Source organism: Ambystoma mexicanum, chromosome 1p (assembly GCF_040938575.1).
Source record: "Ambystoma mexicanum isolate Mex_15411 chromosome 1p, UKY_AmexF1_1, whole genome shotgun sequence".
NCBI classification, from domain to species: Eukaryota; Metazoa; Chordata; class Amphibia; order Caudata; family Ambystomatidae; genus Ambystoma; species Ambystoma mexicanum.
The window spans coordinates 1,022,851,582-1,022,877,030 of NC_090921.1; the positions used below are offsets into that span (position 1 = coordinate 1,022,851,582).

At 46.8% G+C, this 25,449-nt stretch overlaps 1 protein-coding gene across 1 annotated transcript in view; it reads left to right on the forward strand.

The window, feature by feature from the left end:
• Positions 1 to 25,449, forward strand: part of NRN1L (neuritin 1 like) — a 455,945-nt gene that overhangs the window by 45,266 nt on the left and 385,230 nt on the right. The gene's annotated exons all lie outside the window — the stretch shown is intronic.

A 25,449-nucleotide genomic window follows, 5' to 3' on the forward strand; every position in this document is an offset into this window, starting at 1 on the left:
CCAGTACATATCTGTTCTGTAGTGCAACCATTCTTACTGCTCGCAATTCCTCTTTTATTGCATTGAATCCATTTACTGTAGAGTTGATTGTCATCATTAGTTCCCACCTAGTTATCTGGAGCCATTTTGCGTTTGCGTAAGCCTGCAGTCCAGGATGTATTATTGAGGAGAAGAACATAGCTGCTCTGCTGAATAGTCTGTGTTCCGGCGGTATTGAGGTCAGTGCTGTTTCCGACCTTCCCCACAGGTAATTTCCTGTCAGAGGTTCTCCTTGTCTTTTCCTTCTGTTGAGGACAGTGTTGTTGCCGTTGCGTCTGTTCTCTGATCCATTTCGAGGACGTGCAGATCTCTTCTTCCTTTTGTTTCCTTCATCCATCTTGGGGAAGTTCGCCATGTTCACATGCTTCTGGGGTACCACTAGTGATGGCACATTAACGTGTACTATAGTGCATACACCATTCCACGAAGGGGGCAGTGTGTGATACGCCTTTTCTCCACAGGCCCAGTAATGGTCCATTACCACTGCTGTTCCTGCTCCCCCCTCAGGTAACTCCATCACGCTTTCACAGTTGGTGTTGTATCCTACATCCACCTCTCCTTTATGTTGGTAGCATACCTTAGGCGCAGTTAACGGCAATATTGTTATTGGGTCTTCATCCTTCTCTATCCACGTGAGCATGGGCACGTACTTGATCCAAGTCGTCCAACATCTGTGGTTGTGTGCATCGATAGTTGAAATAGTTTCTTTTGTTACCATGTTGCTGCCAACCACTCCTATCCCCCATTTGTTGTCCAGGTACACCTTCCCCGTTATCGTCACCAGTGGCCTCTCCCAACATCCTGTTTTACCAGGAACTTCAGTGGCATACCAATCACATGGTAAATACTGCAGTGTTACTTTCTTTGTTTCCCCTTTTTCAGGACCACTTGTTATGTATCTGAATGCTTCAGTATGTAAACTGCTCTTGTGGTAACTCAAATAAGTCTTGAGGAAGTTGTTTTCATATGGATATGTGTCTCGTGTTTTCCACACCAGTTGCACCACTGTCCCTTGAAATCTTCCTTTCGTTTGGAACAGTGCCAAGTATATTATGCATCGTGCTGTCTTTTCATCTATTTCTGTGGCAACAAATGTCCGAGAAGCGCTCATGGCGTATGGTATTAATGAGCAAACGTAGCAGCTGTCTTCTGTTGTCTGCTTACCGATTTTGGTCATGTGTTGGTACCACATGTTGTTAGAGACGTGTGCTGAATCTTGTACATAGTTGTCAATGCCTTTATTATCTGAGTATGTGCTGCGTTTAACCCTATTTTCCTGGTGTGGGGTTTTACTAGTACCACCTGACGTAACACCTGTTGCAGCTGGGGGTGGGGGTATGTTAGGTTTGGGTACAGCAATAATATCAATAGCATAGCTGTACTGCCATACAGAGGCAGCCAAGAACCCGGTGATCATTAAAATCCCTATCAATTTTATTACAAATGCTAATTTCACCGGCATTTTGCTCTTACCTTGCTGCAGTCCGGCAGCTTATTTTTGTGACATTACAGTTGCCCGCCTGAAAATTCTTAATATGCTAGTTATTAAGGTTAGTTATTGTTATTAAGCTCTCCCTATCCAGTAGTCATTCAGTGCCCAGGGGAAGAGCTGTTCCCACGCCAATCTAAGCGATCTATCTCTTAAGGCAGGCAAGTATGGTTGGAGGTGGGGGATTGAATGTTCTATGGCCAAGAGGAATGCTGTGTAGTAGACACGTACCCTCCTTCCTTTCAGGTACGTTGGCCGTTTTATTTCATATACAAATTGGTGTGACAATTCTTCCAGGTAGTTATCGTCTGAGGGTACCATCTACTCCTGGGCAGTGAATTAGTTAGTTATCTACTTTCTTAACAGTACAATAATACGCTTTACCTGCATGTGCGAGAGAAAAGAAAGAGAACATTCAGGTGTTTACATGTGTATATGTGCAAAAACAATGTCCTTCAGTTCAGTTATTACTACAGTGGTAGGGGTCAATGGGCAGAGGGTTTGGGGCTCAGGCTGGCGGGAGTCTCTTTACCCTTTGATCGTGTAACCATGGGGTGGGCGGTATGGGGATCACCCCTTTCTTTTCTAATAGTTGTCTCTGGGGAATCTGGGGGGTGGCAGGGTATGGGGACACTTAGGCTGTTAGTTGTGGGAGAAGTTTCTTCCTTCGTTGGTGACACTGTTGTTGTTCTTCCTGTGGCCCTGTCGGTGGCGCTGGGGCGGGTCTGGAGTTTGTAGATCTTTACGGTGTGTAGATGGTTCCAAGCACGTTTGTCCTGTAACTTTACTGCTCTCGTTGATACCTCTTCTACCAGATGGTGGCCAGTGAATCGTGGACTGTTCCACTTTCTGTTGAAATTGCGAAGTAGTACGTGGTCACCTTTAGCAATTTTGCACAGTCTTTCCTTTTCCAATTCTTTATCCACGTCTTCTTGTTGGTCGCTGTTAGACCCGCCCCGCGTGCGCTCGAGCTGTTGAGACACAAACACTACACTAGTAATCAAAGAAGACACATATTGATACATTTCGTCACCAAGAACACTCGCAGTGCTCTCGTGGTCAGTAAATGCTCTTGATGTTGGCGTTAGGGGAAGGCGCATTTGACGTCTGGTAACCACCTTGTGAGGGGTGAGGTGGTGGGCGGACCCCGGTCTATTCCTTAGCTCAAATAGGGCTAATGGAAGGCAATATAACCAACTCTTCTTTGTTGTTTGCTGTATCTTTCCAATTGCCTCCTTTAATAGGCCGTTCAGGCGTTCACATATACCGTTGGCCTGTGGGTGGTATGCACATGCAAATTTATGCTTGATGTTCAGCAAGGATGTAATGTGCTGGAACATTTCGTTTGCGAAATGTGGGCCATTGTCTGACCTTAATACCTCACACACTCCCCACCTAGGGAAGACCTCCCTCACTAGGAATTTAGCTGCTCTAAATGCATCTGGGTGTGAACAGGGCCCTGCTTCAATCCACCTCGAGAATGGGCATACTACTACAATCATATACCTATTTCCTTGACATACGTTGATCATATCAACGTAGTCAATATGGAGATGTCGGAACGGTCCCTCTGGCCGGGGTATAGTACCTCTTATCACCTTCAGAGTGTGGCCGGCCGTAAACTGTTGGCATGTGAGACAGTTGCTGATAAAATTTGACACATGAGAATTTAACTCAGGGCAGAACCTGTCTTCCCTAATTCGTGCTGCAATTACTTCCTTACCTGTGTGGGCTAGGTAATGTAGTTGGCTCAGGGCGGTGTTCAAAACTGCCAATGGTATTACAACCTTTCCAGTGTCACCCTGGCGCCATAGTGCGTCGGTTGGTGACATTGTGCATCCTCTTTTTACCCATATTTCTTTTTCGGCCATTGGTGCAGCCGCTTGTAGCTCCATAATCTGTGTGGCTGGGAGATGGGTGTACCCTTCTCTTATCAACATCTCCTTAGCCATTCCCCTCCCTCTCCCTCTCTGTGACTCTGGGGGGTTCCATATCTCACCAAAGTATGCAGCATACTTCGCATGTGCTTCTGCTGCTGCATTCCCTTTTGAGATGTGGTCTTCACCATTGGTGTGTGCGGTGCATTTTACTAAAGCTAATTCTTGGGGGTCATTTATTACTTCAATTAGTTCAGCCAATAGGAGGGCATGCTGTACTGGAGTGCCATCAGCTCTCCTAAACCCTCTTCTTCTCCATTTCGACAGCCCTGAGTGGACAGTGGATGTAACATACGCGCTGTCGGAGTATATGGTCACTTGTTTGTCAAAGCTTTCCTTCAACGCCAAGATCAGTGCAACTAATTCTGCTGCTTGAGCGGAGTAATGCTGTGGTAATTGTACACATTTCATGGCCACACACACCGATACCTCCATCATTTTTACCACTGCTGCCCCAGTCCTCCTTATACCATCCCTTTGGTCGATAGTTGATGACCCATCAATGAACAGGAGCTCACCTCCCTCTAGTGCGTTTTCTTCAACCTTTCTAGTACATGAGTACATTTCAGTTATTTGCGTACAATCGTGGGCATAATCTCCCTCCTCAATTGCTTCTGCTAGGAACCTTGCAGGGTTAACCGTGCTACATCTAACAATTGATAGTTCAGCTCTGGATAAGATGATCTCATAACCTGATGCCCTTTGCGTTGTTAGGGTGGACTTAGGTTTATTCAATATGGCAAATAGTGCATGTTCCACAAACAGTGTAGTTGGGCACCCCATGGTTATTGCTGATGCTTTCTCTACCGCAAAAGCAGCTGCGGCGAGACCTTGTTCGCAAGGGAAATGACCTAGCATCACAGGATCTAAGTGGCCGCTGTAGAATGCTACTGGCTTGTAGCCCATGCTTGTTTTTTGGGCCAACACTGCTTTCATTACTGCTGAGTCGCAATGTGAAAATATGAAAAATTGTCGCTCATAATCTGGGGATGCCAGTACCGGAGCAGTTGATATCGCATCTTTCAACTCATCAAAAGCCTCTTTCATTTCCATTGTCCACCTCAGCTTTTTCTCCCCTTTATTAGCTTCCTTTAACGCCTCAAGCAGGGGTCCTATGTATGAACTGTAATCAAATACCCATGCGCTACAGTAGTTGCACAGTCCCAGGAACTGCTGCAGTTCCCTCACTGTTTGTGGCACTGGTGTGTTTGAAATGGCCTGTGCTCTTTGTGGTGCAATCTTTCTTCCATGTTGGGATATGAGCTGGCCAATGTAAAGTACCTGTTCTTGACAGTACTGTAGCTTTTCCATGTCTACCTTGTAACCTTTCTCAGCCAATATTGTCAACATCTTTAATGAGTCCTCTCTGCATGTTCTTTCGTTTGTACTGCAAATTATTATATCATCGACATACTGCAGCACTGTGCTTTCCACTTCAATGTTACCCAAATCCATCTGTATCACTCTGTTGAAAATTGAGGGTGATTCGCAATACCCTTGTGGCAATCTGGTGTGTTTCCACTTTGTGTTTCTGTAAGTGAAGCTTGTCAGATCTTGTGAGTCTGGGTGCAATGGTATTGAGAAGAATGCATTTTTAAGGTCGATCACTGTAAATCGTGATGCTTCTGCTGGAATGCCACACAATATTGTGGCCGGGTTTGCTGCTATGGGATACTCTGCTTCTACTATGTTGTTCAAGGTCCTGAGATCCTGTATGAAGCGCCAAGAACCCCCTTTAGCCTTGCGCACTGGGTATACAGCCGTGTTACATGGTGATTCTGAGGGGACCAATATGCCATTATTTATAAGGGCCGTTATGGTTTCATATATGCCCTCATCTGCCTCTTTTGATAGTGGGTACTGTTTCACTCTGGGGAGTATTGCACCTTTTTTCAATTTTATCCTTACTCCCCCTATACTTTTTATGCACCCCACGTCATAGGGGCTAGTAGTCCACAGTGATGTGGGTACCTTTGTCATATCCTCCTTAAAGAAGGGGACTGTGGTGCATGCGGGTGCCTCAAGTGCCATTGCAATTTTCTGTGCTACTTGTTTGTATGCCACTCTTAGCCATATTTCCACACTCATCATAAACACCATTTCACCTTCCTCCTTTTCATCTGAGAACAGCTCCTCATCTGACAGCTGGGTGAGTCTACATCCTTCCGCTAGTGCTATCACTGCCCTCCATTCCCTTCCTTCTCTGTCTTGGGCATGTACAGCAATGTAATCAGCTGTTGCTATAATGCTCTCAATGTCCACTGGAACCACCTTTCCTTCTGGCTCATTGACTGGTGTTTCTGGTCTGAACAGATAGGCTGCTGGCCTCCTCCACATTTTTCCCTCTATCCCTGGCATCCATGCAAATGCCATGTCTGTCCCGTACCGGAAGAGCTCGCCATCTACTGGCTCCGCCCTAATCGCTGTTTGTCCGCAGTATGCTTGCATAATCTGTCGTGCCGTGAGCATGTTAATCCCTGGAGTGGAGCAAATTATGCCGTCCTCAGTAAATGAGATCGTCATATTCAATCTGTTCATTATGTCTCTCCCCAGTATATTTACTGGTGAGGCACTATAATATAGAAGTGGGACTGACAGGTCATAATCTCCTATAGATAAGGGAATGTTATCAGTAAAAGGAACCAACCCTTTAGCCCCAGAGAATCCTTGGGTGTTCATGGCTTCGCCTGACATCTTAAAATTACCTTCCCTTATGCAAGACCGGGTCGCCCCGGTGTCAACAAGGAATGATAACCTTTTGTCACCTATCGTTACCTCTATGCATGGTTCCTCCGCACTATTAGGTGTTACTGACAGGATGGGACACACCAAGGCCGTCTGTGGGCTGTCCTATTGAGGGTACAACGATTGACCATTTCCTGTGTAAGGGTTGTGTCCCAGGACCGTCACCCTACCCAGTTGTGTTTGTTGTACTTGGGGTTGTTGTGTTATCGCTACCTGTTGTTGTGGCAGTGAATGTGTCTGTGGCTGTTGTTGTGTTATTAGTTGTTGCTGTTCATTTCCCTGTTGCAACGTCTGCTGTTGCTGTATGCCCTGTTGTTCCTGTGTGGGCCTTGGTTGTCCCTGTTCACTCCATGATGGTGTTCCTGGTCTTACTCTACACGTGCGTGACATGTGCCCTAATAATCCACAACTCCAACACACCGGTGGTTCCCTACTCTGCCATGGAAAGCTTCCTGTGTTGTCCTGGTATACTGGTTGCCCTGTGGGATAGAAACTTCTAAGTCCTCCTACCTGCTGTTGGGTATTATATCCGTATCCTCTCCCTCTCATAATTCCTCCTCTCCCCCTGTTGTAATTATAATACCCAGCTCCTGCCATTGGGTATCCTCCTCCCATGTTGGTCGTGTATGGTTGTAGTGGCGGCACCTGTTGTGTTATAGTCTGTGAAGGTGGTATTTGGGAGGGATCTTGTGCAGCCACTACTTGTGTGGGGCCTTGGGTCATTGTTGTAGGCGTAGTTATTAGTGCCCCTTCCATTGTGTATTTAGTAAGCTTTTTCTGTACTAGTTTAGCCTCTTCCGTTTTCCTGTCCTCTTCCTTTTGTTTCATTTTTCCTTGCCATGTCCTGCAATGATGCACTATAGTCAGTTGTATTTCTGGCCATGCTTTTGCTTCCATTCCCACTACTTTCTTCAGTTGTTTCTGAACTCCTTCCGGGAGCCCTTGTACTAGTATATGATAAAATATTGCAGGTGTTTTGTCCCATTGTTCTCTAGTTTCCATGCGCCACTTCTCTTGGATTTCCTGGATATAATCAACAGGATCTTCGTTCTCACGCATCTTGCGGGAGGTAATTGCTCCTATGTCTGATGTGTCTGGGTACTGTACCCTCAGTGCCTGCCATAGTGCATGTCTGCAGTTTGCGAATGGTGCCCCATCATGCGATGTGTTTGTTATTGTTACCCCAGGGAATCCCGCTCTCTTCCAAATGTCATCCGCTGCATCCCCTAATATCGACATTAGAAGGCCCTTCACATCTCCTACTGCCAGTTTCTGTCCTGCGGTGTGTTTTTCCATTTCATATATTCACTTACCCGCACCTCCACTTAATGATGGGAGCCTGCATTTTATATTTTCTTTGTCTGTATGCTTCCAAGGGACATACTGTGGCCTAACCCCTCCCCTCTCCAGAAGTGGCATTAGGTTATGTCTCGTTTTACCCTTTATGTTCCATAAAATCGAGTCCTCACACCCTTCTTCTTCCTCCCTTTCTTCTACATCATCAATTTCATCCGTATTTCCCCTGCTCGTAACTCTTTCTTCTCCATCTTTTCCCCTTTTTCCATCATTTCCTGTATTTAATGTGGGCATGTGTATTTGCCTTTCCTGCCTGCGTCTAGGGAGGCCCCTAAGCCGACATGCATAGGGTGTTAGTTCGTCTGTGAAGGGTGCAAGTTTTATTGTGCGTAACGAGCGTGAGGTGGTTGAGCATGTAGGGTGCGATGGGAGAGGGCGTGATGGGGACAGTGCGGCCTCATGTGTCTGTCTTTCCGTTATTCCTTGCTCATCCTCCTCACTTCTCTCCAGCTCATCCTTTCTCCTACGGATCCATGGTGAGTCTGTGTTGGTCCGGGTGATGTATAGTTTATCTAGGCTTTCCCTTTCACTGTTTCTTCCTTCCTTCTCCACTCCTTCTTCTTCCTCACTACAAAAGTCAGTCATAAACGGCACCCCCCACTCGGTCTTTTTCCCCTTTATTGTTACTGTTTGTAAGTCTATTAGGTCCAGTTCTCCTTTTTCTCCTTTATCAACCGCTCCCCTTTGCGCTGATGTTGTTGCTACTTCTGTGTCTTTATATACATCCCTCCATACTTCACTCTCACTTCTCCTATCTTCTCTTTCTCCTTCACTTCTCTCCTCCATCTCCCTACCATTTTCCTCCCTTTTCCTTTTTAATTCCTCCATTACTTCACTACTCATCTGTTCCAATATTCTTTAATCCTCTTTCTTCCTTTCCCATTTCACCCTTTCCCTTTCCAATATACTCTCTATCACCCTCCCTTCTTCGTATTTCTTAGTCGTTTCAGATAGTAGTCTCCTCTTCCACATTGCCATTTCTTTTTCTTTCTCTTCTTCTTCCCTTTTCTTTTCTCGCAGCACTGCTCTTGATACCCTCTCGGCTGCTGCTTTTACCCTTTCAGTTTCTCTCCTTTGCTCCTCAGATCGTTCCCTTATTTTTTCCAATTCGTTCTTACCTTCTTTCCTTTTCCTCGCTCTCTCTCTTTCCTCCCTCTCGAGCTGTTTGATCAATTCATTCTGCTCATCCCTTAGTTCTGCTAGTCGTTCCTCCAAAATCTCTTCCTTTTGCCGTAACAGCTCTTCCCCTCTCATTCCACTCTCCCTGGTATTATCCTCGTCTGTTTTCCTTACTACCTCCTTCTCTTCCCCTGTTAATGAACCTCGTAATTTTAATCGTATATGTGCAGCTACCCACTCATCATTTCCTATTCCCACAGTTTGTTCTTCCCCAGTCCTCCCCTCCCCTACTGGCATCTTCCCATGAGCCACATATGGTGGAGGGCTGTATGCCGGGTTCGAGTACCCCTCAGCCGCCCTTAACTGACCTCTTTCTATTTCTCCCAACTCCCTTAAAGGGTACAACCCCCCCTCCCTCTGTTTTCACTCCCTTGGCTAGGGGTATATCGTTGCTCGGTTCCTCTTTTATTTCGTTTGATGTATTATTCTTTTCTCCTCCCTCTTGTCCATTCCCTGTGTTCTTTGGGTCTTCACTCCCCTTTTTCCCATCCTCTCCTTCCTCCTTAATCTCTTTTTCTTCCGGTATTTCCCCCACAGTGAACATTCCATTTGGTCCTGGTCGGGACCCTTGGAACATCCTCCATAAGTTAAACACCTCCACGTGGTTTGCCAACTTCTTCCCTTTGTATGTATTATGCAGATGGTTTAGTAGTGAATGTTGGGCATATGGATCGAAGCTATCATTTTGTTGTCCGTCCCCTGGGTCCATTCTATGCTATACTTAATCAATTTCTCCCTATGGGGTGACAGTGTTGTACATATGTGTTGTAGTGGGGTAGTGAGGGTGTTCCCCCACCCTCCCGATCCTGTCCCGTATGACATAGTAGCGCTCCACTTGTTACCCTTCCCCTATTTGGTAGCTGTTATCTCACTAGCAGTTTACAATATGTAGCCTTATATCGTTACCTGGCCCCGTAAGTTTGGGGACTTGCGATAGTCCGCTAAGGGAAATTATAAAAATATAGTATTTACATTTGTATATTTTCTTCAGTCTTTCTTCCTTTACACGATACCCTTACGGCCCCCTGCGGCCGAGGCGCACGTAGCCCCCTGCGGCTGCGTACCCCTTATGACGTTCTTATACAGTCGTCCTATTTTCACTTGCTCCTCCTCCTTTTACACTTGCCGTGGCCGGCGTTCTCCGTGCGCAGCCACGTCCCCCGTTTCACCTTTCCCCGATCAACTCATTACCGTTTATCTCCGTTTCCACTCCCTTACCACGGTTCTCTTCCCCACCACTCTCAGAAAGAAAGATGTCTTGTGCTCGGGATATCCTATGGAAGCCCTACTGGTGACGTCACCGATCTCTTCGAGCTACTGGTAAGTTCTTCATATATTCTTTAAGTTCAAAATACACTTGCAATCTACCCCCGTTAACCTCACAGCTGTCTTCCTGTCACTCCTGGAACAAGGTAATCAATAATATAATCGGACTGCGCACGCTGCGTCGCCTCGCGTGTGATACGCCCCTCGACAGGAGGGCTTAACCAGCCAATTATCTTCCGTATTGGGCAACTAACTAGCTACCGCCTACAGGGAAACGTCATCTACCTATCGAGTTTCTTGCTCGAACAATAGGGATCCTCATCTACTCATTGATCAATAAATGCAAATCGTAGGAAACCACACACACACACACCCTTACACATAGTCGCGACCTTGGCCAATCAGTGTCTACGAGCGGCCGCACGTGATGTTTTCGTGCTCTGCCCTCCCCCCTTCGCGTAACGTAGCCGACTGCTCTCACACTCGTTCGGCTACCATTCATTCCATTGCCAACACTAAACTGTCAAACCTTCGCCGCGCACCTGTGCAACACCTCCCACCTCCCGTATTTAATTCCTCCCCCCTCCCTCACAATTTCACATTGCTTGTTGTGCGTGGCATGCTCACCAAGTTCTCTTGATGCGGGGCCGCTCGACTGCGTGCACCCCTCCAAGCGGCTCGCCACCTCCCCTCGTCTGGACCACGTCTGGACACTCGCCAACCGCGGGCGGGATACTTCTCAACCGGCTCCCGAGGGCCAATATCCGGATTGCGCTATCCGGTCTTCTCGCAGCTCTGTAGTCCTCAGAAGGGGGCAACGGCAGAGGGGGCCGCGCCGCCGGGCCTCCTCGCAACGCGATTACCTGGAAAAAAGTAAAAATAAAAAAGCAGATCTTAAACAGATCTCAGCAGTGCCTCCAACTTGTCGGGGGGGAAATTCTGCCGGGATCGGCCGGACCGTCCGCAGACCTCCGGGCAGGGAGGCCCCAACTCCTCCCGTATATCCCAAAAGAGATAGAGTATGAGACACACGCAAGAAGCAAGGTGACTCTGCTGTTTATTAGAGAAACGGCAGGGATGGGTCAAGGAGCGTACGCGTCCGTCCTGACACACACACAATCGTGGAGCTCGCAGGCCCTTTTTACCTTAGTATGACGCGCTACTTGCGTCACTTGGAAAGTTTTAGCAAAAACCTATCTCCACTCTGGATTGGTTACTCGAGTGGTAGGGTTAGTATAGCGCACATATAGAGAACGGTGTTATTGGCTGAGAGTTAGTCAGGTGGTATACCTGGGCTGTCCCTTCAATTTGATACATGAAAATTGTTACATGAAGTCCTCTGAGGATTGGTTAATGTGAATGGCGTCAGTGATAAGAACCCCAAGTTCTAATTGGTCCGCTCGCGAGCCTCCCAGTCTGGGACTATCGCTGTTCCCAGCTCGCGGTGCACCTGTCATTTGCAACAATGTTTTAATATGGGTAGGTGTAAACAATGTGAGGATTTATTCATATGTTGGGAGGTCGAATACTCCCACTGCTGCAGATGTCCAAATGAGTCTTTTAATTGTATCTGCCTGTGTCTCGAAACGTGGGATTCAGGCGTCTTCTTCCTCCTGGGCTTGGCATCTTGTCAGGTTTGGCTTTGTCACGTGAGGTGGGACCGTGTTTGAGGCAAAATTCAACACAATTAATATTGTTTTTCCTAATGTGTGCCTGGTTTATCTTGCAGGTGCGACCTTGGCGTTGGCTTGCAGCGTGTGCGATTGCAACATCGTGCCCTTGGCGGTGTGCTTTCGCCGGGCTCATTTTGCAGGGTCAGAAACCCAGTTCTTGCTCATTCAATGTTCATGGAAGCTTTTGCCTGCGGCCTACTTGGGCCTGGTGCATAGGTGGGACCGTTTGATGCAGAGCGCTTTAGGTTACGGTATTATATTGCCTTGTCCTCAGTATCGTGTCCCCGTTATATTCTTCATTATGGTACATGGCTTTTAGAAGAAGCGTGAGCAAGCCTTTTTTATATAAGTTCATGATGCGTCTTGCGTTTCTGCATTTTGAAAGCCTATGTGGAAAATAATAAAGATGTACGTCCGTGAGTATGTCTGTCGCCTACGTCATAGCACTGAGTATATTCTTCGTGTAGATTGGTGCGGGAGTGTCCGGTGTGTATATTTGCACAGGTGTGCTGACCGTTGGCTAAGTCGTCATGGCATCTCTAACGACGTGTAGGTTTAGTCGAGTTGGTCCGTGCCGCAGGTGTCGGCATGGGCAGGGCGGGCTGTTGGGCAGGTAGATGGGCACATCCGTATGTTCCTGTACCAGGGTATTTGATCGTCCGGTAGATAGGCAAACTCCTCTCGTGGCGGGTGTCTGGGCCGTGATCCTCTAGGCCAAGCGCGAGAGGGGAAGGGCGGGAGCCTGTTCTTCCATTCTCCCACTTCAAATGAAAGGAGAGGCGATCGAGAGGAAGGAAAAGGAGAGAGCAGAGACTGATGAAACACAGCAACGAGGGAGCGTGGAAGAGACCCACGAGCAACCAAGCAGGCCCCACCGAGCCACAAAGAGACCCCAACGTCTCATCGAGCAAATGTGACCCGGGAAGTCTCATGTTAAGCAAGTGGGAGGTGTTGTAAGTGGGAAAAGGACAGAGCCCCTTTAAGAGGGAAGCTCAGGAATATGGGAGGGAGCAGGAGGCAGGAGGAAGGGGAAGGAGCAAGGGAAGGGGAAGGGCAGAAACGTTATGTCAGAATAAAGAGAAGGTTTGAGTGTACAAGGGCTCCTGTGTAGTCATTTGATGTGCGTGCGGCGGCCCATTGAAGGGGGATAACACTGCCGACCAAACACTTTGCACTGGCTCCATGCACACGCGGCTTGGCCTCATCGCAGCACACATTATTGCAAGCGAGGAGTACAGACGCACCGGCAAAGTCTTTAGAAAGTGATCTGGGAGCTGTAGAGGGCAAATACAGGGTCAGCTACAGGTCACGCAGAGCCCACCATTTATTTGGGAGCCCCCACCCAAATTTCAAAGCAATGCAACCTAAGGCAGGGCCCCTGCTTGGCCCTGCTAGAATGTTCTTATAATACCCTGGGGAGCACTGACGAGCCCTCCCCAGTCCACGAAGTTCGAACTTGCCTGTCCATGCCATAGTCATCCCACCACGCAACCTGGTGGAAAGGTAGTCGTGCAACCATGTCACCTCAGGAACCCAACCCAGTGTAGATCAGGTGTAGACATAGAAGATGTACCTTCCGCTATGCCTATGATTACCGAAAGTGGTGTTTCTACTATGTCCACTGCTGCGTCCAATTCATGTGCAGAGCCGAGCCAGGGGCTCTCAGAGCCAAACATGTGCCAAGACAACAAAAAACCCACACCCTTGTGTCCTGCCTCTTAACCCCTCCCCCCCACCCTTCCAGCCCCTGGTGCAAAAGACAGATACCTGGGATCCTTCCTTCACTCCTGCAAACAACAGAAAACCCATACCTGGCATCCAACTTCTTTGCCTCAATAACACATAACTCATACCTCGTGTGATACGTCCTCACGCCGCACTGGATCTCCTTCTCCACAAACGCCCGACCCTACAAAACACATAACTGGCGTCATGCCTCCCTCAACCGCATCAAAAACATCGACACAACATAGCAACAAGCATCCCACTCTAAAAGGGTGCAAAGCTAGAATTCTGAATTGTACTTGCAGCCATTGTGGGGAAAGGGCACACCGCGTGTACTTGCAATGCAAGGACCCCAAAAAGCAAACACTTTTTTGGTGCTCATCTTGGCCTTCATGGGACCTGCGGAAGACGAAATGCCCATCTTGGAAAGAAGGCAGAGATTGCTTGGGGGACTTGGATTAGGAAAGGTATAGAGCACATCGGAACCAGGAAAGGGCTTTCAGGAGAAAATATTTGCAACACGTTTTCAGTAACGGAATCAATGCCATTTTTGTGGCACCACTGAGTTCCGAGTTGGCAAATAAAGTGGGGGAGTAAGGCCTCCACTTAATTGCCAATGTTTGGAGGAATTACCATGGGCAGAACTGGCACATGTGAAAATTCCTCCAAATCCCCTATGGAGTCCTATGATCCTCCTGAATGCGGACTAAGACCACCATCCCACCACTCATAATCCGGCGGTGTTTACGCCAGACCGAGTAGTGGTATGGATAATTGAGTTTGGCTGCCAAACTTGTAATGGAGCCAATTGATCTCTATGCTGCCAAAGCCCTTCCCAATGACCTCCCCTGCAGCTGATCACCAAGGCGTTGGAGGGCATATGCTCAGAGCAACCCTGGGACCTCCTCCCTGCCCAGTGGTGGATTTTTAAAATTAAATATAAATATATGTGTACATGATTATTGGGTTTCTATGTCGATCGCAATGCCAAACTTCTCCAGTATTGGATCGTGGATCATCTAGTTTCCAAGGCAAGTGCGTTGTCCCTGAGCTCTCCTCATGGCCTAAATTGGCCATGCAAGTAATACGTTTCATTATTAAACTCTGGGCGTGTGTACTACCTAGGCTTTTTTTCAATGGATTCTTTTTTTAGTAGAATGTATTTATTTATTTATTGTAATACTTGTAAAGAATGCTTCTTTTTTCTTTCAATAAAATGTCCTCCTTGCCCCACACAAGTTGGTGGAAAAGCTGATGTGGTAACACACTTCTGATTCTTAATCCCTGCTCCACTCTCTGGTCCCTTACCAGGTATTTTCAACGCTAGCTTCCACCAGCTCTGGCGCTTTTAATTTTAACCTTATCATTTTCGCACTCCAAACTGCTGTTTGCTGTATACTCTACTGTTTTTAAAAGTTCAGTGTGATCTGCATGAGTCTTTGGGTCTGCCAGGGGTATAAATTCCAGAGCACAAATCGAGAGAGCAGGGGTGTTTTGGGGTGTTTTTTAGTCCTGCAGCCAAACATTTAATGGTTTAGTGCATATCCAGCTGCAAGAAACAGTGAAGAAACCAGGATTCGAACCAAGGTCGTCAGGTTCCCAGACAAGACACTCGCCCCCAGGACCACGATATCTTGATCAAAGTGTGTGTCTAAGCCTACTTACCATAAAAGTCTACCCCCTCGTCTCTGAGTTACCCTCTTAACCTACCTCTAATCTCCCTGCCAGCTAACATTTCTCCCTAGCCTCCAACCTGCCTCTGTCCCTCACTTCCTCGGCCTCCACTCGAGCACTTCACACATCATGGTCACATGCCGAGCACAGCTGGCAGTACCACCTACCTGCACTTAAAAATGTCCAATATTGTTTGTCCTTAATCTATGTATGTTCACTTATGTATTGTCCCCGGTCACTGTTCCATTTACTTCCCTCCACAGCCTAGCCAGAATGTCCCTCAAACTCACCCCATTGTAAGAAGCTCACTGCATCTCGTAAAATCTGATTTCTTATCTATTGTTCGTTCTTTTGCGAATGAAAGATCATTGTTCCTCTTGTGTACAAATAAATAAAATACATAAATATATTGGGATTTTGCTCTGTAGGGAATTGTCATGGGCTGAGGTCCCAGATGTACTAATATCCTTCAATACAATGAAACAGCCAGAGAGAACCATCCATACTCTACTGGCTGACTAATGGCAGTAAAGGAAGAACAGGAACAGGAAGCACCACCTGATAACCCGCAGCTGAAAACATAAAAGACAGATATCAGTATGAGGGCTAATGGCGAGTTTCCCACTCCCAATCCCTAAAGTGACACGTACCTGCAAGAGATGGAGTAACTCTCTGCATGAAGGTGATGGATAATCATGAGGCAGCAGGCTATCCGGTCGTTGCGGCCGGGCAGGAAACATCACTTGTCGTTGAGTCCAGCAAGTTCACTGTCCGTTGGTTGAGGCGGAAAATCCAAATCAAAGTCCAAATCAAAGTCGATATCAGTTCGAGAAATTTCTAGGGGATCCATATTCCAGGCAAACAATCCAGCAAGTCAATAAATCCAAATGGTTATTCCAGTCCAGGAGCAGTCCGTTAAAGAAGGCCAGGATCCGAAGTACAAGAGAAAGAAAACAAGAGTAGAGCACAGTTAACTGGTAGCAGCAATCGCAGACAATGAATCAGCCAAGAAGCGCTGATTGACGTGAAACGCCGTGATTGAAGCATCCAGCGTTTGTATTCTGATCACGTTAGCGGGTGGACGTCCATGCATGTTGTGCTGAGAACTGAAGTCTTTGCCTGCGCAATCTGTCCTGCATCCTCCAAGTCAGCCTCCAGGAAGGTGCTGCAGGGAGGGAAGGAAGTTGCCTGATCGGTGCGGGAAAAGAACAGTTAAGCGTGCGGGTCATGACAGGAATATCCTTGGGTTTAAAAGGTCGGCACCTTCTGTACATTTAGTTCAATGTAAACTGTTACCTCATTTGTCAGGTGACACATTTTCTGAAGGGAAAATGCTCAATTTGACCTGTGCACCTTTCCGATTAGGAAAGGCCTATTGAATGAAATGTTCATATTTCACCTTAAGATATGTTCACTTCTTGTAATGTCACCCCCACTCACCCTACAGCTTTTTTGTTTGTTTTAAGGGCCTGTGTCGTGGCGACCCTGCCCACTTAGTTGGCAAAGTGAGGTCCTCCTTCTCTCCTTTGTTCTATTGAGAGAGCATTCCCTAGCTATAATTTGGTTCTTGGATCTCCCTTTGGCAACCTCCTCATCTGAAAACCACTCCCCCTCTTACACTTTAATCCCTTCGACCCTTGCTTTGGATCACCCACCGGATTTCCCTCCGGAAAACTGGCGTGCACCACGTGTGTCTTATCTACATCTCAAACTCTTGCTCATCGCTCCTGCTTCGCTTATATTCTAATTCTACCTGGTGGACCACTCCCCTTTTCCTCTGACCCTCACTAGCCTTGACATTCTGGTCACTGCTCTTGTGTGGGCTGCCCTTCATCTTTCTCAGTGGTCCTCCTCCATCTCTGGGAATACGGCTACCTCTGGCTCAACCTCCCTCCCTGTTCACAACCCAGTGGCTCTTACTTGGCTGGCCACTTTCACACCTCCTTTGTATTCTCCTACCATCACTTTGCCGATGATTTCACTCTTGGCCTGTTCTTCTGCATATCTGCTTCTTTCTATGCTAGTCTCCACTAAATGGTACATTGTTGTCTTATGCTCACCTCCCCCAAGACTATACTGCTTCCTCCTTGTGCCCCCACTCTCTTTACCTCACCTTTCTCGTTTCAACCTAATATAATCTTCCCTCTCCCCAAGGCATGCAAACATTGGGGCCCTTTTTGTCAGGGCCCCGTAACTCCACATACGTCTTACCTGGACTGCGGCTAGGATCATACTGCTTAGTGTCGGGAAAATCCACGCTATCGTCATTCAACATCAACGACTTTGCCAGCCTCCTACTTGTCCCCCTACTCCTTCTCCCCACTTGAAATATGACTCAACTTCACTACTCTGCCCTCTACGGTCTCCTACCTTCTCACACATGTAAACACATCCTACCGCTTATTTACAAATCCCTGCATAGCCGTGCACCCCATGCCAAACCAGCACTATCCCCTCCTTCCACCCTCTCAGCACTGTTCACTCTAGTTCACTCCCTAACTTCTTTGTCCCCCAACAACCCTACAGCGCCTTTCGCTTCTGCGCCTTCTCCCTTCTGGCCTGTATCACTCGAACTCCCTTCCATCCCAGGTAAAAACTGCCTGCACTAAAGCTTAATCTCTCAGACAAGAAGAACCACCCTCTACCTACTCACACATTACTCCTCCGCTCTGACCAAAATGAACCTTCATGGCGCTGTGCAACGTATATATAGCCAATGCAGTCTTCATTGGTTTATTCCTGGTATCCGTAACACGTACCACCTCCCCCTCCAACAAAGTTTCTCAGTGTCCTCCTTCCTAATGTACAGCACCGGATTCAGGATTTCATTGTTGACTTTATTTTTTTATATAGGTGAAAAAACACTTGTTACCCTCAATAAATACAAATCTTGTGGACCATGATAATGAACACATTTCTCATGATAATGAACACATTTCTCATTGTGAAGTGACCAACGTGTTTCGGCTGGTGATGATTGACTTGTCTTCCTCAGGACTGTAAATATAGCTTTTCCCATAGGACCAGTTCACATCAGGGAGATGCTCAATATAATGAACCTGGGAAGGGATCCAAATGTGATTCTATGTGCCATTAAACTGCATTCTTTTTTTTATTGCACTGCAGTTTCTTTTTAAATTACTATCTCTAGATGTTTCCCTGATGCAGACGAGAAATTCATAGTCCTTCTGGCTGGATCAATTTATTTCAAGTCTCACTTTCTTCAGACCGTCATCAGGAAGGCAGCTTTTTACAGTGTATAATCGATTGCAGAGCCGAACATTTGTTTGTTCTTAAAATGCGTCAACAATGCGCCTGTTTGATAAAATCCTGTGCAGTTGCACGGCTTCCCACAGCATTACCAGACGCGTATGTTTGATAGCAGAGCAGCGAAGCAATCGAACACCAAAAAGTAGACTTGTTTCAGTGCACCGCCAATGTGGGGAAGACCATTGGGGGTGGTGTGGCAATGTCACGCTCGGGCGCTGGTTTCTAGGGCAGCTGCGCGCATCCATCATTTCAGGCAGGTTTCTACTGCTACCAATGGCCAATGGACAAGACATATCTCGGATTCCTTTCTGTGATTCTGATTCTTTTCATCAGTGCCAGTCTTAGCATTTGGGTAAAAGCATCAGTGCACGGGTATCAGCTTTTGTTTATTCTATATTAGGGGAAAGCACGTCATACGCCCTCACCTTTTTGTGAGTTTTTGTAACCATGCTCGCTACCCTTTTTTTAGTTTTGGCTGTTAGCTGGTACAAAAAAGCGCTACTTATAAGCCAAATTTGCTGTGATGGGAAGTCAAGATATGAGAGTGAGGAAATGTGGGAGGGACTCGCAGCCTGAGTGTGGTGCTCGTGTAGTGAACCATCCATTCCTCAACAGCTAGGCCATCGTGTGCCCCTGGCGCCACCTGGCTCACTAGACCCTTCCCGCCCCTTTCCTCCCTGCCACCATGTACAGCTGTACAAGGGTGACCAAAGTCCCGGTTTTGCCGGGAATGTCTGGGTATTTGCTTCTCCGTCCCGGGGTCCGGAGACTTTTTTAAGTTTAAAAACCCTGTCCCGGGATTTGGGGATCGGGTGCATACCATCCCGTTTTTTGGCCCGATGTCATGATTTTTTCATCGGTTTGGCCAAAAAACGTGATGATATCCACCCGATCTGTAAATCCCAGACAGGTTTTTAAAACATAGTCTCGGGACCCCGGGTGCTCTCCTCACTCCATCAACATGACAATGGACAGGCCACCCACATAGGAGTAGGAGTAGTTTCACAGCTGAAGCTGTAGTCCTACTTCTATGTCAGTGGCCTGTTCCGGTTTTTTATTTTCAAAAGCTGTACCCCTCTGTATCCCCCATACCACCCCCGCGCCGTATATCTGATCTGTTGTTACCTCTGTAAACCGCTCCGTTGCTTCTCGAAGCTATGTCCGCGCTCAATAAATACCATCATAATAATGACAGAATCAGCCCACATGGCCATGTTAGTCCCTGTGTTTTCTCTGTCTTTTAAAAAAAATGTTTTAACTACAATTGCTTTTTTTAAAATCAAAATTGTTCTTTGATGGGACGGTGTTACAGTTTGGTAGATATGTTCTACTTTTGATGCAAACAGTTTGCTAAGCACTCTCTTTTTAAAAAAAAATGATTTCAGATGATGCGGCTGTTTGTGCTTTCTGTGCAGCCTCCTAAAAGGGAAGGCCTTAATCACAGCCTTAACCCAGGTAAGCCAGCTCCTGAGGTAATGCAACCCTCTTAACCAAGTGTGCCTCCAGCCACTTGATTTGATAAGCACTATCTGTGCTCTTGCATCTCAACCGCTTTGGCTCATGTATAGGCTCTAGATGCTGCGGTATTAGCGCCATTTGCCATCTTAGAGCCAGGTAGCGCCATTATGGCAGGGCCTGGAGAATGTGGAGCATATGTCTACACCAAGGCCAAAACTGTTGGCTTTGCATATGCTTGTCGAATTCGTCTCTTGTTCCGTGAAGAAAGTACATCTGCACTGATGCTGTGCACCAAGGCTAGAATGCACCAATGTCTTAGTACTGACGTAAAGACCTGTCACTCTGTTTATCTCACCGTCTTTTCCTGGGACACACCTTCTGCTTTCCCAATCCTAGTTTCCAGTGTGTGGATCATTGATTCATTGTGGCTTTCCAGATTGAGCGGGCACACTACAAACATAACCACCTCCATGTGGGAAAATGTTTACATTACACGAATAGCTCATGGTGGACCTAGTGCAGCACCGGTGGATCAGACAGACAACCTCAACCTTGATCCTAGCACTCAGTGGTATCCTGTGGAGGTTTTATGGGATGGGTAGGGTGGGCACCCGCCTCCCAGACCCCTGTCACATGTTTACTAGTGGTGGTTGGCATGTTCTGGGGCAATCTAGTGGGTATTGGTGTGGCCTAGATTATATTGCATTGATGTTTGGATTTACAGCAGTGCTCACATGGGTTAGGCATGATGTATTTCCGTGTCCCAATGGGAGCTGTAGTCCAAAACATCTGGAGATACAAACCCCCTGACGTGCATGAACTAAAGAGCGATGGGCCGGAAGGTGTTGAGTCAGAAGGGGAAATACCATATGCACATCGGGTGTGGTGCCAGCCCAAGAGCTGCCATCCAGGCGGGCAGCCGGTTTTTTGGCTGACATGACAAAGAAGGATTGGTGTCTGAGGAAGGTGTAGGGGCATGCCGTGATAGGCTGGGGGTCTTCCGTCTTTATTTGGATTGAAAATCACATCACCACCCCCTGGTCCGCCACTGGGCCCCCCACCCTGTGCTCCTTTGCACTGATGATGTTGCACTAATTGCTCAATCTTCTCTGGCCCTGTAGGAGAGCACTATTCACGCTCATGAATAATCAGGTATAGAGTGTGAATAAGGAAACATCTGATGATATGAATTTAGCATTGAAACCCCTACAAGGATCAAAATTATATATGGCATCGAATCCTTATCAAATGTAACACCTGCAATTAGATGGGTGTTCGTTTTAGTAATAACCTGTCCTGTAAAACCCATATCATAAATACTCTGTGCAAGATGAGGCGGTGGTGGCAGGAACTATGCCCGTTCTGCCAGTCTAAATTAGCTTGTCTGCTACATGCAGATGATATATAAAAACCAAGGCAAACTATGGTGCAGCCATATGGGCGGCTTAACTCCAACTGATGCTGCGCAAGAAGTAAAAAAAATGTGGGGAGGCGGGAATTCTCTGTGTTCACGGTCTGCGTCACTGCATGATATTGATTTGCACCCTGGTGGGGGGAGTCGGTCAATCAGGTGGCTAGGAATGTGGGCTCCTCCTCCCCTGCCACCATCTTCCCCCCCACCCTACGTCACCTTTTTCATTTCTTTTTTTCACCCCCCGTACCTGTTTTCGGCTGTGGCACTCACTGCAGCCGCTCCTTCCTCCTGGCTCCCGGAGACCGCCATGGAAAGGAAAGAGGGGCTCCGTACGCAGCCCAGCTGCCCTTTCCATGGTGGCCATCTTAGAACAGTATTTTTCTTCTGCGACTGGGCCGCAGCGAGGCATCCCTTTTCACGCCAGGAAAATACTTTAAATTTGCCTCGTCCCAGCATTTGGGATGGTTGCTAATGGTCTTATGTCCCCACACCATGGGCAACACCGGGGGTAACGGCCGGGGCCCACGTTAACTGCACTCGCTTCGCTCGGGCCATTACCCCCCCCCCCACCTCCTCCATGTTGTCCATGGAACAGGTACATAACGCCACTTTACATGAGCCTTTGCTGCCAGATGCCCTAACAATGACACCTTTAGAACTGTGTGTACACATATGGCCCTTTTAAACAAGTGGCACTTGCAGGCTTCTCCTGACTGATATTAGAAATGTGGCAACTAACCATGTTATCTAGACTGCCTTTGGGTAAATTACCTTTCAAAGTGTGTATGAGTAGTTGGCATCACGAGGGGACAAAGTACGTCCATGTGGTCTGGGCCTTATAATTCACTACTGCATTTGGACTGTTTTATAATCTCTCTAGTTCATCAGGAAAGCGAGAAATTATAACATATATAACATAGTGGGAGAAGAAGGGTCTTTATTCAATGCAGACTGTGCTTCCTAATGCTGCAGCCTGGTGTGCCTGTATGCTTTCTGCTGGCTAATTACCGTCCAAACGTTCTTAGAATACAGAAAATGCTAACCCGGGAACTCATTTTAAGGGTTGGGTGAGCCTGGTCAAATCAGATTCAAGCCCATCTAAACAATGGCGCAAGAACGGGAAAGGTTCTGGCCAGCATGCGCTCCCAAGATTATTTTATGAAAGATAAGCACAATAAGTCTGAATATTGAACATTAATAGAGAATTGTTTATTGCTGTGTTTTGCATTGACATAGTGTGTCTCAGCCTGCACGTGTTTCGACCATTCCATGCTTTTTCAAGGCTAAATATACAGCTTAAGGAAAATGCTCCAAACGGTTAGACCCCATTCTGGTAAAACTTCCATAATCTCGATCAGGCTATGGGTTTGTAAACTCTGATGGAGTCTTGGGTACAATTAATGCATTGCGGTGTGGTAGCCTCAGAAGGCGTCTCGAGTACAAAATGAGTATTGGTCTTTGTAGCCCCAAATAGAGTTTTGTGTGCATCGAAAAGCTCATGCATTGTACCCTCTCTTGAAGTCTTATATACACCACAAGGGGTCGATGTCATAGTTTAGACAGTCTCGTGCAGTTTTAGTGAATTCTGGGGTTCACAACTTGTTTACTAGTAAGGCAGAGTTTCAGCAGTTCACTAAATACCAGCCGATGTTTGGGTTGGTGGTGGTGACTCTAACAGAAAAGCAGGAGGAAGCAGTGCAGACTCTATAGAGAAAGCTTGTGAATGCATTAGTCCCAATCGCCTTGCTGCTCTCCCGAGCTGGATTGCCGCCTTACATTAGGGGCGTTGAGCTAGGGAAAGCTGAAGTCAGGCCTTCTGCCTTGTCTTGTATAAGGTCTTTGACAGTGGGAGGCTTGCCTTGGTGCCCATCTAGCTGATAAACTATGGCGTGACCAGTTGCCTGGTGGTAGCTCTAGGCTTGAGTGGCTCACAGGATGCCATTAAAGTGTGTTGGATAATTTTTAACACATAGGATGGGGTTATTTGGGAGAAAATATGTAGCAATGCTTTTGTTGCATTGGAGCAGGTAAACTGGGGGTTTGTGGGAGGACTGAAGGTGGTGAGGTGCAGGTGGGACACCGAGTTAGAAGGAATACTGCAGATCTCGTTGAAAGGCGCCTTTGTAACACATGATTCTGGGCCATTGAAAGTGGCAGTTTAGAGACGATGAATTGTAGTTGTTTCTATGCCGTCGATTCCTATTATCCAGCAAAGACTTTAGAGTATTTTCAATAGTTTGGATGACTTAAACTCATTATATAAAGGAAGAACAACTTTATTTCATGTCTGTCCAAAAGGAGCGCCTGAGGTACACTGGTGGCGTGCGTCACACATCAACCATTGTTAGCATCACCTAGTTACAGCAGGAGCTAGAATTTGTTGGGGTGGAGTGTGGGACATGATCGTCAGTCCAAAATAAGGTTGTCATTAACCCCATATACATGGGCACCCAGAATGAGAAATGATTAAACATTTAATGTTCAACATTCTTTCGATTATTCTTTGTAGCGGGGTAAGGGGCGGTCCTAAAGCACTTGGTAGGAGACAGGTGCAGGTGGACACTGTGATACACTTTTATTCACAGTCATATACTTAACTCGCTTCTTACCTGTCTCCAGCAACCCCCACTTACCTGACCTCTGGATCCCCCTGGGTGCACCTCTGTGGGTAGGAAAGGGAATGGTTAGGATTCCACAAGCCCCCTAGGAAAGAAACGTGAAGTTACGTATATGGGCTGGTAGGATAGCTCAGGGACATCATGTTTGTGTTGGAAGCAAGAAAACGCAGAGCAAGACAGGTTTGAATCCTGGTTGCGCTTCGAGACTGGTCTCTGGTATTAAGCATGCTATAAAATATTAGTTATAATAAATATCAACCACACCAAAGGAAATAAAGACAAATAATTGCTAGAGTGCAGTTCCTTTATTAGTTGGCGATATATTGATACTTCACTATTACACCTGTACGCCGGCAGGTTTTTTAGCTTATTTTTATAAAAAAGGGGGAATCCCAATAGACACTGCATGCAGACACCATAACTATCCCTAAGCAGCTGCAGTAAACTAAAAAACAAATTAACGGGGGTCCTTTCAAAATATAAAGAGTTCATGTACAAGACAGAACCCTTCAAAAACAGTCCTTATAAAGTGCATATTAAAACTATCTACAAAAATCTGTACTTGGGAGCCAGCCTGGCTAGGGCTGTCTCAAGGTGCTTTCTGCTTCAGGTCTTAGTTTTGTTGCGCCTGGGTAGTCAGCAGGCAGGCCAGCAACAGTCTCTGAGAGGCACAGCTCTAGTGGGCCAGGTTGTGTATGTCAGGGGCAGCCCAGCACGTTAACAGCAGCGTAGGGAGTCTGTTTGGGGATTCCGGGCTGGGGTGCGTATGCCAGGAGCAGACCAGCATTGTTTGCATGATGGAGGACCCGCGCAAGTCTCTCCACCTGGGCTGGATCTTTGTTCTTTTTACGCCGGCAGGGGGTTACATCTGCCTGCCATAGGCTCACTAATTCCAAATTCTAGATCTATTATTTTGCAGACTGAAGGAGAAACTAAGTTCTAACTTGGGCAGTGGAAATAGAAACTCATTTGAAGAATAACCCACGTCCCAAGCACGCATCTGCTCATAACTGCTTTTGGGTACCCATGGTAATCTCAGAGCACTTTCTCCTGTCTTAGGCAATATATTTCAGAGCCAATTTATGGGGTGAGCAGAAGTTCTTTGATATGCAAGCCTGCTCCTTAGGACACTACAGAATCCATGTTATTGAATGAAATCTGAATTATTTTATGTCTTTCACATGGAACCAAACAGCCGTTTTAATAATGGAAACTGTCGTTTAACCCTGCCACGTGATGTCATATTCTGCCAGGCCATATGGATGCCTGGATTTCTTTTTTTCTGTACAGTTCAAACTTCCCTAATTTGCTCTTTCAGAAATGGTTTGTTGCTTTTAAAATCAACATGATTCCAAGCCAATTGATGCTGAAAAAGCATTTGACAGGATGTCTTGGGAATATCTTTAGCACACCCTGTCACATACGGGTCGGATGCCGAATTTTTTGGAGGCATCGGTGCAAAGTACACTACTCCAAAAGCCAGAGTCATAATAAACAGCATGACATCAAATGTATTTTAAGTTACAAGGGGAACTAGACATGGCTGCCCCCTTTCCTCCTTATTCTTTGATATAGGAATTTCACTTTTTGCAGAAAACATTCATAG